This window comes from Phytophthora ramorum, assembly GCF_020800215.1.
Source record: "Phytophthora ramorum isolate Pr-102 chromosome Unknown Phyram_PR-102_s0013, whole genome shotgun sequence".
In the NCBI taxonomy this organism is placed as follows: Eukaryota; Oomycota; class Peronosporomycetes; order Peronosporales; family Peronosporaceae; genus Phytophthora; species Phytophthora ramorum.
Genome location: NW_027150659.1, coordinates 279103 through 298233, shown reverse-complemented (window position 1 = coordinate 298233; position 19131 = coordinate 279103).

The window sequence follows — 19131 nt, the reverse complement described above, 5'->3', positions numbered from 1 at the left end:
ATTGCACGGCGCTATTCACAAAGTCAACACTCAAATTCAAAAAAGTGCGCACTCAAAATCAAAAGCCACTGCATAAATTTATCGTCAACGAAGTTTTTATTTTTATAGGAATATTGATTGGTGCCAAATGCACTTCTCGATGACGGGAAACTTGGTGCGAAGCATGCGCTCGCATAACCAACAGTCTCACTTCCGTTTTGACACCATGCCAACTACCAAGTACAAGACGTACCCAAGCCAGGTGCGTGCGGCTATCCTGCGAGTGGCAAAGAACGCTGGTGACTGGAAAACCGTGGCGGAGCTCCACACCGTCAACGAGCGTACTGCATGGGGCTGGATCAAGACGGCCATGACGACTGGAGACTGGAGTGGTGACCAACACTAACGCGGCGGGTCATCAAAAAAGCTACTTGTTGTTCACGTCGATTACCTGCTCAGTGAGATCGAAACGATGCCAGAGTTGACGCTAGTCCAGATGGTACAGCTTGTTGAGCAGAAGTTCGAGGCTGTCAACCGGGAGACCGTGCGGCGAGCTCTAGATGCCCGCAGCTTTACTCTCAAGAAGTTTCACCGCGACGTTGCGAACCGCAACAGCTCAATCAACAAGCAGAAACGCTACGAGTACGTGATCAAGTTTTACGCAGCTCTCGCTAACGACAAGAAGGTATTTTATTTGGATGAAACGAACTTTAACTTGTGGTGCTCACGTGGGCGTGGCAGGAGCAAGCGGGGGCAGCGCGCAGTACAGACTGGTGTTTCCAGTAACGGTAAAAATATTCATATTATTGCCGTTATCTCGAGTACTGGCCCAGCCTACCAAGACTCGCAGTACGGCTCGTTTACTGCTGGACTCGCGAACGAGTTTATCAGGCGATTCCTGCGCCACATCAAGACCTCCACCCCTCTGGATGAAGTCGTGCTCGTGCTCGACAATGCCCCGTGCCACACCAACGCTAAGGATGTGTTCGCCGAGGAGGAATTCCAAGATGCCGAGATGCTGAAGCTAGGGCCATACTCCCCTATGCTGAACCCGATAGAGAATGTATTTTCTGTCTACAAGAGTGCTGTGAAACGCTTTCTCGCGCGACAGCGTCCTGGTATCCTGCGCGTCCCTGACGGCACGACGATTACGGAGCATCGCGCCGGGTATCTCAAGCTCGCTACAGGCCCCCTGTTTGCCGAAGTGGTGACTCCAGCGCTGTGCAATCGAGTGTTTTGCCATTCACTGCCTCATCACCAGCACGCACTGCACTTTGAGCATATGGAAGTTGGGACGTAATTTTGGATAAGATCTGAGAGGTAGTATCATTTTCAAGGGTAATACATCTGACAGGTTTTTGATTTTGAGTGCGCACTTTTTGAATTTGAGTGTTGACTTTGTGAATAACGCCGTGCAATGGTGAAGTAACCACCCAATCGTTCTTAGCCGAATACCACTCACTTCGTTTCCTCTTCTTCTACTCCCCACCAAAATACCGCAGTCAATTATCTGTACTGAGCTCAACGAGAGCAATGCTCTCATTTTGATCCAGTATACGAAAGCGTTCAAGGCCTCCAAGGGTCAAGCTATATTCTGCACACAGTGCGCTCTACAAAATCCTCATCTGCTGCTCTACAAGATCTTGAATTGCCGCCGTACGCAGTGCAAGTAGGCGGTTTGCTACGCAGCATGCCCATGGGAAGGCGAAATCCTCGTATGCCTCAACTGTAATGTCGTGTAGGAACACGTCTAAACTGTAAGCCATACTCTCACCACCACCACCCACTCCGCGCAGACTCAGTAGACTTTGTCAGGCAACAGAACCTGGAGGTCCTAGCCCTCGCTCATGCACCGGGTTGGCTGTTTCCCCTGTGTACCGTGGTTACCATAGGCCAACCAGCAATAACCCAGCACTACTACGGCTAGAATGCTCTACGCACAAACTACTACCTCGCAGAGCCTCAGAAGGAAGGGTGGTGTTGTGATTCATGTGGTGGAGCGGGATCACGAAATTGCTGACGCGATCGCAACTCACCAACGGTTGCCCGGACTGCCGACTGTCGGAGGGGGTACTCCGTTGATCCGGCGGATCTTGACCTTGTAGCTCACCTTGTGTACCCGACGGCTTGGGCGGGTTACGCTCTTCCGGTAATCACGCGAGGGAAGTCAGTGGTGAACAGGGCAGAACTGGGGCTTGAGGGCCCTTCAGGTATGGGGGGTGGTTGGCTGCCACGCGGATATGCTTCACGCAGCAGTCGGTTCGGGTGTCGATCGTGTGTGATCGATCACGGGGTGTGTCCTTTACGGGGTCCTTTTCGATGCTTGCCGCCTCCTATGGCGGGGTCTTGATGAGTTGGAGGGAGAAGGGGAGCGCACCTGGCCAAGCTATCCAGGGGCTTCCGCGTTCTCGCTTGAGTCACTTCAGGTGGTTGTCCGGTCGTCGGGTAGGCCAATATACTTCCTTCCCCGGAATTCGGAAGACCACTTGCGTGCTACAAGGAAAATCTCTCTCTGTTTATCCATTAAGAACTACGTGCCTATCCCCCATCTCGCTTGCGTATCTCATGATTGCTGACATTCTTGGACCTCCGATGTGCCGGTATTTGTGGTACGTGCTGATCTGATCGGCTGATTTGTACCCATGTCAAACTGATCGGTCGATCGGAACCCATGTTGATCCGATCGGTTGATCTGAACTCATGTACTACCGCGACCAAATCTGCCAAGATCGGAATGATGGTCTTCACATTCACCATCCGGTCGTCCGACCGTTGATGCCGCCCATCCCAGGTCCAAAGCCATCCATCCGTACCCATCAACCAATCACCTGGTCGGACACGATCAATCCATCTCCAAAAACTTCTGGTCACTTCTCCACAACCGCCCCCTGTGCGAGAGGCGATTGTACAGCACTCGACTCTCGCCACAGTCTCCAACTTGCCGCCGTGCACCTACTCCTCCGACCGGGTCTGCTCGTGCGCCGTTCACGGCCATCTGCCATCTGCCTCCGCCATGTCATCCAGCGACCGATCGTCGACAACCCCTTCGCCTTCATCCGCTTCAAGCACTGCTTCTCCTGATATAATCGTCGCCGAACCTGCGTTGCCTCCCGTCGTCCCAGACATTACACGCGCTATCCCCCAGGCATTGCGCCATGGCACGCTGCGTGGGCTCAGTGCGTATGCTGCATCGCCTCCAGCCGGTATTACACCGGCTGCGCAAGCTCCGGCGACCGCCCCCGTCCCGATGTCGATCACCACGTTGTCCCAAGCGGATCGCGATACACTGCAGGCGTCGCGCGCCACGTTGTACCGGATACTCGGCCACCTGAGCGATCAAGATGCGGTCCAAGGAATATACGCCGATTTGGCGCAAGATCACGTCGCCTTGCAGGCCCGAGCTCACGAACTGGAGCAAGAGCTGGATCGCGTGTACTCGTCGTCGACGACCTTCGTGCAGTCCGCTCAGGAGCAGTATTCGGCGCTGCTTCGCGATCATCAGGGTACACGTCTTGCGCTAGCTGACGCCCATAGTGCCCTGGCAAATCGACTGGACAACAGCCGTGCTCTCGACACAGCCCGCACGTTGCTCGCCGCAGAACGTCGGTCGCACGACGAGGATGTGGTATTCCTCCACGACCGGATCGGCGCTCTCGAGCGACAGGTCTCCGATCTGCAGGCGCGAGTTAACGCACCATCGCCCCGAGCGCGATCAAATCGATCTTCTCGTCTCAGCCGTCACATAGTGGTCCAGCAGCGAAACTTGGTGGAGTTGGGTACGTGTCGCGATCGGGTGCTTGCTGACCTACAGCGTTCCCGTGGCGATCTGCAAACGTCCGAGTCGACTCGCCGCCAACTGGAGACCAGTGTGCGAGACTATGAGACCCAAGTCAAGAGCCTCGGAGACCGCCTTGGTGACCTTCAACGCGACATGGACCGCCAACTTTCGGCTACACATCGCCATGTGGCGCGTAGCAACACTGAACGCGACCAGTTTCGCCGTCAGGCCTCCGACGCCTCCACTCAGCTCCAAGCGGTCAGAGATCAACTCCAACGGACGATCACCGAACGCGATCAGGCCGCGACTTTGCTGTTGTCCTCCCGTACGTATGCGTCATCTGTCCATGTCAAATTCTGTGCTAACTGTATGTCGTTTTGTTGTCTTCCAGGTTCCACTGTGGCTTCTCTGAGGGCTGCCATCGCTCGCTTGGAAGGCGAAGTTACTCGCCTCCAGGGCGATCGCAATCGCGTGCAAGTTTTACAGCGGGAGAATGCCACCCTGGCTGGAGACTTGACCGCTTCCCGTGCTGATCGCGCGGCACTGATTGATTCGCGTGATCGAGCTGTCCGTGAGTGTGACGCCATCCGCCAACGCGTGGCAGGGCTGATCTCCTTTGTCCAACCCAGTGGCAATCCCCAAGATGAGAGTGAAGACAGACGCGAGGCCGACGACGGGGATGGTGCAGTCGATGAAGACGGCGATTATGACGGAGATGCCGACGACGACGAAGCCAGCGTCGAGGATGGAAACGGTTCGCGGCGTTTGAATCTGCAACCTTCTCGTCGGCGGCGTACACGATCGTTTTCACAATCACCTCCGCCGTCATCACGACGTTCTCGCCACGCGTCTTCTGGTCGTCATTCACAATCTCCATCGACGACTTCTTCGCATCATTCTGGACGACGACGTCGGGGAGGCAGTCGTAGCAGAGCCACTTCCCCACAGGTCACTTCTGATCTGAGTGATAACGAAGAAGACACATTGGCCGCTCTTTCTCGCTCTCGCGCGTCTGATCGTCGACGTCGACAATCCCGTGACTCTTCGCCCCGAGGGTCGCCCCATCGACCGATCAACGTTGGCTCTTCTGGTTCCGACACCGGGGGCCCGGCAGACGACGCTGGTGGACCTCCTGGTGGTTCACCTGACTCTCCCGGTAGTCCTGCCGATTCTCCACCTGGTGGTGGCTCACCTGGCTCTTCAGGCACTGACGGCAGCGTACCCCGTCGCGATCGTACGCATCGGAATGCTATACTGGGGCGTCAGGAGTATGATCGCTTGGAAGGCACAGCTGTGCCTCGTGATCAATGGATTCCTGGATATCGCGAGCGCGTGCGACGCCCCGCCGCGGATGTCGCCCCGTGGGACGCTCGATACATACGTCGTATCAGTGTCCTCGAATTGGATTTGGACTTGCTGTTCCACCACTTCTGTCGGCCACGTAATTGGTTGATCCCTGAGCGTGCAGCTCATGCTCCACGCGATCATGCTTGGCGGTCAGATCTGATCAGCGCGGCTCACGTCCGGGCGTTGTACGCGACGCGCCCCTGGGAGACCTTCCACACTGCCGTCACTCCGATTTCGTTCGTGCTCGTGGGTTGGTTTGCGACCATGGCTCGTCAATATGCGGCCCTGATACACGAGCATGCACAGGCCGTGTGGGAGTCGTTGCACTACTTCTCCATCAGCACCAGCAGTCGTCGCGGGGACGTTTACCTGGATACTCTCGCCGCTACCCGAAAACAGCGGCAATCACGATTCGGTGCTCGCTGGAAGTTTTTTCTTCGGACGATCTTGCGTGGACTGGTCGAGGGTCGGTGTGATTTGGACATTCTGCTTGATCCTTTCTTCATGCACCGACCTCGGCCGGGTGAGGAGAAGATGTGGCATCCAGGGCAGCATGGCAACTCGCAGGCGACGAATCTGATCACCGCAGTCCAAGAGGCGGACTTGGCTGAGCCCTGGCGGGTCCAATACCGTCACGACATCCGATCGCATCCCGCGCAACGTATTGCGCGTCTTCGTGGTAAATTCGTCATCCCAGCATCCCGTTAAACGTACACCTGAGTGTCAGTCTGCATGTAATTCCACTTTCACCTCTTTTTTCTCCAGTTGTCTTCCTTGATCGGGTCGATCGAACCTCGTAGTCGGTTCTCTCCCCCTTCACGCCACTTGTATTTTGTACATATACCTCCTCCTTCTTTCTGAGTGCAGCCACCCTGTACCCAATTCACTCTCAACTCGCAGCGATCGCCACGAGTTGTCCTCCTTCTTCCTAAGTGCAGCCACCCTGCACTCATTTCACTCCCAACTCGCAGCGATCGCTACGAGTTGTCCTCCTCTGCCTCGTGCGATTGCATCACTCCGAAGCGATTCCGTCTAGTACGCTCGCGCTCGAACTCGTGCAGCAACGCCCCGCAGTTGAGGTCAGCCTCATCGACCCAAGACGGTTCGGTGTATCCCTTCCAGAAGACCTGGAATTCCCGATGGACGCGTCCATATCTGGTCTTACGACCCGATCGGACATCTGCGATCCGCTCCACTTCAAACTCGTCATCGCTCCGATCACCTTCCCAGCTGTCCTCCGGCAACAACGCCTCATCAAAATCAAATCGACCATTCTCGTCCGTCGCTAGCGTCACGTCAGGGCGATCAGAGAAAACCTTCACGGCCTTGAGCTTCGAGACGTGTACAATTGGAAAAAGACGATACTCGGTGCCGGCCACCTCTAGCCGGGCCGCGTAGGGGCCAATCATCTCGCGCACCCGGAACGGTCCGTGCCACATGTGCGCCAGCTTTCGCGCATAGCCCTCCTTAACTCGATCCAAATATAGCCACACTTGTGACCCGGCCTCTATCTGGTGCGGCCTTATCCCGTCGTTGTGGCGATCGGCTCTCGTTTGGATCGCCTCCTTCAGGCGCGCGTTGACCTCCTCGCGAGCTCGCTGGTACTGTTGCTGGATACGATATCTCCATCTGCGCGGCTCGCGATCGCGACGTCGCGTGCTGCCTAACGGTAACGACGCTTCCAATGTCGATCGTGGGTCCCAGCCATGGACAAGGTAGAACGGCGTCTCTCCTCGTACTCGATCGTGAGCAGTGTTGATCGCGAAAGTCAGGCGCTCCGCGTATTCGTCCCAGTCTTGCTGATTCACATCGGCGACGTACATCTTCAAGGCGCAGGTAAGCGTTTGCACCATCCGCTCAGCGGTACCGTTTGCTTGTGGTCGATAGGCCATGGTGGCTCGTTGTCGTTGTCCCACTATACGGCTGAATGCGCGGAAGAAATTAGACATAAAACCGGGCTCCCGATCATGTCGGATCGCTTCACTGGCTCCGAAACGGCGGAAAACGCATTCCTCGTAGTTCTCCGCGATGGTCTGCGCTGTCCGAGACGCGCCGGCTTTAGCGATCACGTACCCTGAGAACAGATCGACCCACACGAGAAGCTCCGTGTTGCCCTTGAACGATTTTGGCAGAGATGGGATGTGGTCCATCGCGATGATTTGGAAGGGGTAGGTGGCCCGTACATTCCCAGGTGATTCTCCTTGAACCACGGGGCGCCCCTTCCCTGTCTCGCAATCCACGCATTCACCCACAAACTGCTGGACACTCTTGAGCAGCCCCCGCCAGTGGAAGTGTGTTTTGATCCGTTGGTACGTCCTCCCGATTCCCTGGTGCCCTCCTTCAAGGCTGGCGTGATAATGGTGAAGGAAATCTTGGTGTAACGTTGCAGGCACCACCAGACGCGCGATCGAATCTCGGTCCTCGTCTAATCGGGTGGTGTTCACACAGTAGAACAGCATGCCGTCTTCCCCCACTTCGTAATCTCCAGCGATCTTGGCGCACGCTTTTGCATCTCTGGTAGTTAAGGCTGCTACGTCGCCCCGTAGGTACGACTTCAGGTCCACGATCCACTTCTCTTCATCCTGAGCTTGTACTAACCTCTCACTCCTCATGCGTTGGACGATCTCTTCTTGCATAGCTGCCGGCACTTGACGGTGCCGTCGGGCTGATCGGGTCACTGCTGATATTTGAACGACGGGGTCGTCATTACTCGGGTGGAGCAACTCGCCCAGGCGGTTGATCGTGACGAGATCGCCAATTTCGCCCTCATCAGTTACGATCGCGCCTGCTTCTCGTTGCAGTGCCGCACTTGCCAACCGATCGGCGCTCTGATTCCAATCGCGCTTCACATGGAGGAATTCGTGCTTCGGCCAGGCTTTCACTTGATCCATCGCTTTCTGACGTAGTATCTGGAGACCCGGTGCCTTGCAATCGATTTCACCACGCATCTGTCGGATGATTAGATTGGAATCTCCACAGATCACAACTCGCCCCCTGTTCTGATCGGACAGTAGCTTGAAGCCTAGCAGAAGTCCGCGATATTCGGCTTCGTTGACAGTCAGATCGTCGGCGAATTCGGATGCGGCAGATGTGATCGACCACTCCGGGAGCTTCCAGACAATTGCACTATACGCTCCGGCGCTCCGCTTGACGCGTGCTGACCCATCAAAACTGACGACGAGCAACTCTTCATCCAGCTCTACCGTCGGCGGGGCCATCACGATCGTTCGTCTGGGCTCTTTCACCGGTGCAATCGCGATCAAGGCCTCGTCCACTTCCGCTCGGGGTGTAATGCTGGCGGCGATCGCGCCCAGGATTTCGTCCTCTCCTTTCAAGCACTTCCGGATTTCCAAGGTCCACTCGGATAGCAGAGCTGCCCATCGTCCCAATCGTCCCTGGAAGCCAGACGAATTCAGCAACCAGGCGAGCGTCGAGTACCTCGACAGCACCTTGATCGATCGGTTGGTCAGGAACGTGTAACACACATCCAAGATCCGGAGGAGCGCCAAAACTTCCTTGTTCACTATGCCGTAATTCAATTCGTTTGACTTCAGCGTACGACTGGTGAAGATCACAGGCCAATACATACCATCATGTTCCTGAACCAACGCAGCTGAGATAGCCCACTTGTTGGCATAGACCACGATCACAGGCTGGCGATCGGGATCGAAGTGTCGTAAAATCGGAGTGGTCGCAAGCTTGGCCTTCAGTAGGTCGAACGCCGTTCTTGCTCTGGTCCACCGATCATCGGACTCCGTTGCTTGGTCTCCGTGCTTCCCATGGTGCATCTCGTAGAAGTCCACTTCTCGCAGTTCGTATAAGATCGCGGCGTAAACGGCGAAGTCTTCAATGAAGCGACTGTAATAATTCAGGCTTCCTAAGAAGGACTGCATCGATCGCAACGTCTTCGGAAACGACAGCTTCTCCAGCGATTCCAGATCTTTCGGATTGGCTTCCAAACCATCGGCCGATACCCGATGACCCAAGTACTCTACCTTCCGATGTCCCCAGAAACTCTTGACCACGCTGATCGACAGGTTCCATCGCTCGCAAGCGTCAAGCCTCGACCTTCTCGCAGATCGTGTCCCAGGTGTCAGCGGTGATCAGGATATCGTCGATGTACGATCGCCTGCCCAGTACCGAAGGTCCCGGGTTTGCCTCGGGTTCCCCTTTCTCGAACACGTCAGTTGGTTCCGCGTGGTCTCGATCAGGGCTTATCCGGAGGTATCCGTACAGAGCATTATCGATGAGCCTCTGGTAGATTTGTGGGGCATTCTTCAGCCCGAAGGGCATACGCGTCCACTCGAAGAGTCCGAAAGGCGTAACGAGCGCGGAGATCTTCCGTGCACGTTCCGTCATGGAGACCACCCAAAAACCACTAGCCATATCCAAAGAGCAGTACCAGAGTACTTTGTCCAAGTCCTCCAAGAGATCGTTGATCAGCGGCATGGGATATACCATCAACCTGGTCAGGCTATTCACCAAACGGTAGTCGATGCACAGCCGGATGTCGACTCCATTCTTCTTGATGATGATCACGATCGGGGATGCCCATGGTGAGGTTGATGGCTCAATCATTTTCGCGGACAACAAACTCTTGATCAGATCAGACAGTTTCTCTCGGAATTGAGGGGCCACCCTCCGCACGCGTTGGGCGATGGGAGCGGCTCCTCCAACGTCGATGTCGCACACCGCACCAATCGCAGCGGGTAGAAGGGCGTTCCCTTTACCGATCAGCAAGTGTCGTCGCCGCCAGATGATCTGGCGAAGTCGATCGATCTCCTCAGGTGTATTCGTTTCCAGATCACCTACTTGAATGTCTTCGATCGTGACTTCGTCGGTAGTGGTTGGCACTTCGGGTAGGATAGCCATCTGGCTTTCAACGTCTTCCGCAAACAAGGCACCACCTTCATGGAAACACACCTCTTCGTCTTCTGGAGTCCTAGGCTCACCAATCTGCACTTCCTCAGCTGAGTCCGTACCAGCGATCGCCCCCGTTGAGGAGGACGGGATCACCGAAGCCACCACAGGTCTTGATCCTTCATGATCACGTCGCAGGATTTTGGTCGGCAGGTCATACCGAGGTCGATCCACCATTGGTCCTTCTGGCAAAGGTTCAGGTTCCTCGTCGCTGACCTGATCGGTTGTCGCTTGGAACGCTAAATTCTGCCATTCATTGTATCGACGTGAGCCGATCAGGACAAATCCTGGAATGCGAGGTACTTGATCACCAGAGAGCCACATGCCGACAAGCGTATCGTCTTGGAGTATCAGCTTCTGATCGCTGACGTTCGTGACCTTCAAATAACACGTCTTCCCTAGTCCAGCCACCAGGCTCGGCACCCAACGATCACCACGGGTGACCCAGAGTTTCCTATGGTCCGAGAGAATGAGTCCCTTCCGGAGCTCGACCGACCGTCCAACTTCGATCACACTGTGTTCGCCCAGATCGATCGGTTGCACCTTCTCTCCGAAGAGTTGCCGCCGTCCAGCTAACTGGATTCGCACCTCATCCGGGAGATTGATCGATCCGTCAGCTAGGTCAAGACGAATGCCTGCTGGCACCATGAAGTCCATACCAAGTATCAAATCCTGACCACCAGTGGGTGGTCCAACCCAAACATCGAAGTAATACACCAGCGATCCCGCGAGCGTGATCTTGATTCTGGTACGTCCTTCAGCCATATAGGGATTCTTACCAACACCCTCACACTCCAACTCCTGATTGTTATCTATGTAGCACCCAACCTTACGAGCAAAGGCGGCATCCAAAATGGACACCTCGGCGCCACTGTCAAACAGCAGAGTGGATTTTTCGTTGTTGATCTTCCCCACGGCTTTCGCCTGGCGAAACTTCTTGTCTGGCACGTGATATTTCCAATATCCTCGGGATTCTCCATGCAAGAGATCCAAGGCCATCGTCACTTCCGATCGCGAATATTCGTCGACTTGGTGGATGCTGGAGATCGCCACGGTACGCTTTTCATGAAGATCACATGTATTGTCCGTCGGCCGAATCAGCTTACTCACCTCTGACTTCGACTGTTTCTCGACATATGCATAGATGCAGAACTCAGAACGCTCGTCTCGTACCGGATTCAAACCCGGCGAGCGATCTAGTTTAACATCTTCTCGGCTGCTTGTGGGAGCATCCCGCCGTGCTTGTTCGGGTTATACCACTGAAGGATCAAGTTGTAAAACTCCTCCATCGGGCATTCTCCAGCTCCGTGAATCTCGCCGCAGGCCTTGCAGACGAAGAGGCAGCGGTCAGTAGGGTGACCCTTCTTGCCGCACTTCTCGCACGTCAGACGTTTCCAGCAACCAAGATCGGTGTGCTTGGTCGATCCGCAGTGGGAACACGGCTTCCTCGGCAACTCTCCTTCCGGTACCCCAGTCGGCTTGTCGTGTCTGCGGCTGTTCGCATCTCGGTTTGGGCGTCGCTGATCTTGCTCCTGCGTCGATCGCACCCCTTGATCAGCCGTAGCGGCCAGGTGGATCTTGCATAGATCGCTTTCTCCATCTGATCCGCTGACTTCTGGCTCGGAATCACTCGAACTCGCTGCTTTTCTGATCGCGCGAACTGCACGAGCATTTGCAGATGGAGCGACACCAGTTGGCGCCTTCGTTTTCGGCTTGATCGATCCATATACCGCTTTTCCTTGTCGGGCTTTGGCTCTCTGTCGCGCCCGTAGCGTCTCCTCCAAGGTGTCTGCGTCGGGAACCCTCAGCAAGGCTAGTTGGTTAGCCAAGTCGCGATCGTCGAGAGTCTCGATGAAGTGATCAACGTGTTCACGTCGAACTTCGATCGACCCATCCTTGATCGGAAGATGCGCTCTTAGACCGGCGACGTTGAGACGGTGCAGATATTCCAGCGGCGATTCTTCCGATCGCTTCCGTGCATGGTAGTATTGTCTCGCGACCGATACTCCCCTGCCACAGTATTGCGTCTGGAACGTTTGAGATAAACTCTTCCAGTCACTCCGTGTGGTTCTGCTTAGCTGTCGGTACCAGCTACGCGCTGGTCCCTTGAGCAGATCGCCGAACACCAAACACTTCTCGCTATCGGGTACTTGGTCGCGGATGAAGGCAGACTTCGTCTTGCTAAGCCAACCCCTGGCGCGGTTTTCGTCATTGTCCTTTCCGGAAAACTCCTTTAGCTCCGAGATTGCCGACACTTTGATTCGAGTAGCAGAGAGCGATCTGCCACCAGAATTTTCGGCGGACGCGACCGCTGCGCGAGTGGGAGTTCCTACGCTCAGATCATCCGGATCGTATTCGCTTGGATGAGAGTGGACCACGTGGTTTGATTCCACTGATTCCATCTCGAGGTTTTGAGCTCCGGGCGATTTGGTCCGATCGATAACAGGACGATCGGCCGTCTGCGGGACTGCCGGCGTCTGTTGCTCCTTCAGAAAACGCTCCATCGCTGCATTGAAAAAGGTTTGCATGCGATCGGGTGTTGCTTGGGCTTGGCCAGATCTTGGGTCAGCTGATGTCTTGACTTCCGATCTATCTTTGTGTGATCGTAACATGGCTACTCCAACTGGCCCGAGTGTCATTCGTTGCAATTCAACCGAGCTGTCTGACCCCGCCTCTGACGTGGCAGACGCGTATTGGGAAGATCCCGTCTGGCTGCGGACCGTAGGCAATCTTGCTTGCTGGATCGGGACCACGCTGCCCACCATAGGCGTCAGTTTGGCGAAGAGAGTTAGAGTTGCCTCTCTGATCGTTTCCAGTTCCAGATCAAACAGTTCGTTCGCATCGAACGCACCAAGAACTATTCCAGCCTCCTTGAGCATTCGCATCAGGGTTTTGGCTGCGTCCAACTTGTTCGACACTTCTCTGGGTGCCTTCACCGGACCTTGGAGATCGCCGATCAGCTTCAGCTGCATGATCTTCATCGTTCGATCTTCGGTCAGGAACTTGTACAGGTCTTTCCGATAGAAAACAGATTCCAACTGCTCTTCTGTCCAGCCGTCATTGTCCGTCTGGTCCTCAGCATCCGATTCTGGCGCTTTCATCTTCATGCGCGATGTCTTCGACTTCTTCTTCGGTGCCGATCGAGAGGTTGGAGGAGTAGTTGTGGATGAAAGTCCTTCGGTTTTCACCGTCGGACCTTCATCCGGCGGGGGCCCCCGTAGGGGCCTGGGGAGGGGGGTAAGGCTTCTCTTCTAGGTCCATTTCTGAACCCGCCTCCTTCGCATCGTCAGAGCTCCTCCCGGCACTCTGTCGATCAGATGATCCTGGCGCTTTCAGCGCCGTCGACGGCGATCCATCTTCCGTCGACGACTCCATTCCTGGTTCTGTCTTGCTCTTGACATCCTCTTGAGTAGACTCACGGTGAAATCCCTGTGAGTTACCAGAAGATCCGGGCACGCGCACCATTGTGGTGGAGCGGGATCACGAAATTGCTGACGCGATCGCAACTCACCAACGGTTGCCCGGACTGCCGACTGTCGGAGGGGGTACTCCGTTGATCCGGCGGATCTTGACCTTGTAGCTCACCTTGTGTACCCGACGGCTTAGGCGGGTTACGCTCTTCCGGTAATCACGCGAGGGAAGTCAGTGGTGAACAGGGCAGAACTGGGGCTTGAGGGCCCTTCAGGTATGGGGGGTGGTTGGCTGCCACGCGGATATGCTTCACGCAGCAGTCGGTTCGGGTGTCGATCGTGTGTGATCGATCACGGGGTGTGTCCTTTACGGGGTCCTTTTCGATGCTTGCCGCCTCCTATGGCGGGGTCTTGATGAGTTGGAGGGAGAAGGGGAGCGCACCTGGCCAAGCTATCCAGGGGCTTCCGCGTTCTCGCTTGAGTCACTTCAGGTGGTTGTCCGGTCGTCGGGTAGGCCAATATACTTCCTTCCCCGGAATTCGGAAGACCACTTGCGTGCTACAAGGAAAATCTCTCTCTGTTTATCCATTAAGAACTACGTGCCTATCCCCCATCTCGCTTGCGTATCTCATGATTGCTGACATTCTTGGACCTCCGATGTGCCGGTATTTGTGGTACGTGCTGATCTGATCGGCTGATTTGTACCCATGTCAAACTGATCGGTCGATCGGAACCCATGTTGATCCGATCGGTTGATCTGAACTCATGTACTACCGCGACCAAATCTGCCAAGATCGGAATGATGGTCTTCACATTCACCATCCGGTCGTCCGACCGTTGATGCCGCCCATCCCAGGTCCAAAGCCATCCATCCGTACCCATCAACCAATCACCTGGTCGGACACGATCAATCCATCTCCTAAAACTTCTGGTCACTTCTCCACATTCACAGAAAACGTCGTTAGTGCGGTTTCCACGCAACAAAACAACAAGTCGGCAAGTTAGGTCGGTGTTGTTGGGTTTGCGCAGGGTTCTGTTGGTTCCCTTTGCGGTTCGGCCCAGCCGGGTCCAGTTGAGGCCCTTCTCTCGCTAAGTACCAGTCCAAACTCCAGAAGCTTGCCTGAGCGGGGCAGCTTCCGTTCCTCAAACCCTGTAAGCTTCACTAAAGAATTGACGTCAGCGCGCGAGCGCTTTTACAGGTCACCGAGCGCAGAGTACGCTCAGCTTGAAGATTGCGGTGTCCTGGGTTGTGCAGACCCACCGACTCGTCGATTCGACGAGGTTTGTCTTCGCTGGTAGCGAGAAGTGCCCACTCCGGGCCGACCTTGATCTCTTGGCGCTACCAGTCGATTCCCCTACAGGCTATGCCTCTCGGAGAACGACGGCAGGCATAATTCAGCCCACGCAGGGACTTAACGAAAAGTATACGCTGTTCTTGGACTTAGAAGATTCTGCTCTGTTTTGATATATAGCTGTGTCTTCGGGGAGTCCCTTTGGGCTCCCTCCTTTGATATCCTATCGATCCTAGTCAAATGGAGTCGTTATAGATCTCCCTGCGACTCTTCACTCAGCTTCCTAATTTATCCTCGCCGAGTCGGGTCGTTATGGATCTCTGCCGACCCTTCACTCCGATCTCTCTCCCACTTGGAATAACTCGCAAATGGAATACGCTCGCCGAGTTCCGCCGCTCGCTGAGTCTTTTGCTCGCTGAATCCGAACGCTTCGCCGAGTTCGCCGCTTAAGTTCGAACTTTGATTAGGTACGATGTACCCAACTGGGTGGTCTACCCAAAATATGACCACAGTCACTCCTAGTCCCCACGGTTTGTTCGTGACCCCCGGTTGCTGTGACGCTTCGGTGGCTGATTTGAAAGTGACTTTGTGCTAATCTTGTATCCTCGCAGTCTTTATTGGGTTCACCATTCTCCCTTCGCCGGGGAACTATCGGAGAGGCAATAGCTGCCGTCCCATATTCTACCACCCCGCAATCAACGTCCAGTAATATATGGGTCCCGTAATCTGCCGTCCCGTAATGCATGTACATACGGTATGTATGGTTCCGTAATCTGTTAGTAACGGGAAGTACCGCAATAAACGCCATGGAGATGCGTTACGCAAAAGTTTTAGATCAGGTGGTGAGTGGCCTTCTATGTGATGTTTATGTTTTTTTCTATAGAAGCCGTTTTATAATACAGATGTCCTCAGTAAATTTGCAACTGCAAGCAGCAATTTACCTCGCACAGGTAGTACAGATGTGCATGGGATTTGAAATTGGTCGGGATGGGATGTACTGAGGTAGATGCAGCATGGAGGGAAAATGTCGCGATGCGGGAAGCTTTCAGCACATGGAAACAATAAATTCAGAGTAACTTAGTACTTTTGCATCTATATGACACCTGTGCGAATCTTGCAACCTCGCAGTCTTTATTGGACCGACCTTTGCAGATTTGGCGGGGACATCTGTATGAAAGACGCGACTTGATGTCGTTCATCTGTCTGGGTGGTGTTGCTTCTGGTTGATCTCGTAGTTTGAAGTTGGACAAGTAGCTTTGCATCGGGTCTGTTGTTGTGCTGGGTTGTTGCAGGCGGAATTGTCGAGTCTTGTGGGTTTGTGTCAGTGTCCGAACTGCTTCCAGGTCGGCTTTTGCTAGTGTGCTCCATTGCACAACGAAGAAGCGCTGTAGCTCTTGATCCAGTTCCTGGATGGGGCTGTCGCTCTGTGTTGTCGTTGGTTTTGCACTGAGGGACTTCTGGATTGTTTTATCCACACTGTCGATTCGGAGGTACGTCTTTACTGCGTCTTCGAGCTTCTTTAGTTTTTGGAGCCCATTGTCCAGTATTTTCAATGCGTTGGGTTGTCGGGTACGTTGGGTCGGGAACTTGATGCTTGATGCTGCCATTCCATGCCATATCCTATCGTCTTCCTCTCTGAGTAAAATCAAAAGCTTTAGATACATCGGTAACACAAAATGATGTGTGGCCTCGTTAGATTACTCTAGTCCGCCAGAACATGTCCAGGCAATTAAAAGAACGTCCGTGGGGCGAGGTTCCGAGAATTCAAACGATCGCTTGGCTGGATCAGGGAACACTCAAAGCGCCTGCTACGACACTACCGTTTGCTAGATTCACGTGACAACTTCACACACCAACCCGGATGCACGTTTGCCAATTAAAAGGGCCAAGCCTTGTCCAGCTTGGGTAGGAAGTTGCCATCATTCATGGGTGTGTTCGCATCGCCCCAAAGCACCGAGTTCAAAGCCCGGCGGGCCTCCTCGGACAGCTGGTCCCACATGATGAGGTCCTGGAAGTCACCTCCCTGGGAAGTCGACTCCAGGGCGTGGTTAATCGGCCACTTGCTCTTATACTCGACCTTGACACTCGTACCATCAACGGAGTCGGCATTGGGCGGAACCTGCTTGGAGTAACCACTGTGCGCCGACGGGGTGACGGCCAGGATCTTGGGGCTCTCCACATCCGGGTTGTCGATCCACACGATGACGTGCTCCCAGTCGTGGCGGTGGCCTAGACCCGTAGAAGGCGAGTCTTTGGGGAAGTACCAGGAGTACATGATGGCCCACACGTCGCGATGCCATGCCGCACGCCCATACACTTGGGAGCCCCATCCGGAACCCTTGCATCCAGCACTGGGAGCGCCCTTCGTCTTAAGACCACCACCGGTCTCACCCTTGTAGTTAACAGCGGGGTACGGGTGGCATCCATTGGTGACGTGAATCTGCGGTTTGAACTTGACACCGGACTTTTCGGAGATCGTGATAGGTTCAGGTTGTGCGAACGGCTGAACTTGGTCGTGGTCGATCCACACGGTCACCCACGGACCAGGATCCGGTGTTGGTGCCGGGGTCGGCGCCGGTGTAGGAGGCAGCGTCGGTGCAGGTGTCGGAGCTTCCGTCGCGCGTGGGTCCGGCCTCTGCGAAGGTGTCACAAGCGGGACAGGCTGCTCTTGCGCGTGAGACCCCGCGGTCGGAGCTTTCGTCAAGGACGAGTAATCGATGTACTTCACAGTCGGTTTGGGCGTTTCTTGACCTTGCACGGCGGCAATGGCAGCCAAAGCGGCGCACAGGACGACGTGCGTTTTCATCGTCGTAATTTGAGCTTGTTGATTCGCGTCTCGGTGGGAGAATTGTGGAATGGCAGACCACCGGTCGTCCCTAGTGTAGCAATCCGACTCAGCGGCTTGGCCGAAGTAAAGAGACAGCTAGCACCGATCGGGAATGTTATCTTGCTGTTCACAAAGCCATGCGAGCGAACAAACGATGACGTTCTGCTATTATAATCGACTACTTTGAGGTTGTCTTTCAAGGCAGCTCGGTCGACTTGTGACTTGCGGTGGGCATTGGCCGTCCCCCATTGGCAAGGGTGGCGCAATCGACGCTGTTTTAGCGATAGTATGATACTTTAATCGCGGTATCATCGATAAGTTATCGATAACTCTTACGCCACATCATGAAGATAGGCAGGAAGTCAAGAGTGCCAGAAAGCTCTAAGCACGCCCTCTATCGGCTGTGCGCCAGTACAGCGCAGTGCAAAATTTGTACTAGTACACTGCAAACTGTCGTGGGTCTCCCGTAGCCCTCGACGCCACACGCTTTGATTTGTGCTAAGCTTAGTTGCCGCAAATATTATCATTTCCTTTTAGCTGTATATAGAAGCCTGCCTTTTTGTCAGCTAAGCTGCCGCTTGTGCCATGCTACACACACAAGAAGACAAACTAAAATCAAGACGAGCCACGGTGGATAGACACGGCTCAGGTTTACGATGAGCCCCTTTCACCGAGAAGAAGAAGCTAGAGAAGATGTGCAGCTCAGCAAATTCAGGATAACTATTAACAGAGAGTCTCCGTAAGAACTGGGCAGACAAAGGGGGTAATTGCAAAGTGAAGAAATCCGGAAAAGCACCAATTGGTGTCAAATTTGGCACACATACTCCCTTTCCGTCTTCATCAACATGGTCACGTGTGATGTATCAAACCTGTGCCGTTGTCCTTCATATCGACGTCCAGATGAATTCATACTCTTTGCCATATTAAATGACGTTGCGTGTCCTTCTTTGTGTATCTTTGGTCTCGCAATGTCTTTCTTTGTGTATCTTTGGTGTGGAAGCGGGTCGCAATGTCCTGCTTTGTGTGCCTTTCATGTGGCGCGGTCGTGGCATCACCAGAGTCATGGGAGATAACGACGAAGCTACATGGCTATCAGCTACATGTGCAGCAACGGAAGATGGCTTTAACGCAACCTTGTCTGCACGACAGCATGGTGCAGACAGGTCGGCACTGAGGTGACGAGTGACACGAAAAATATTAGCCTCGCGACTCCCATCCGCTCACCGAAGATACCTGACCGATCAGGATGAAGAACGCATTCAAATTCTCGTTCGTGAGCGCGCTGACAAGAACGCAAATTTCAACTTTGACGAGCTTGTCGTACTTGTTCACGCGACAGCCACACGCAATTCTAAGGTACCCCAAAATCATTTCCAAACCGCAAATGGTTAAATCGTATCCTAAGAAAGTATCCCGACATTCGTGAATTAGTTATCCTAACGCGACGCAAAACGCCAGGCACAATACTGATCACACCCTTGGGGAATCCAGCCTCTACGATGAGCTCACCCACGCGCAGGGCAGATAGCGGTGTCTGTTCGGCAGGCTTCAGCACGATCATGTTAGCCACGGCACGGG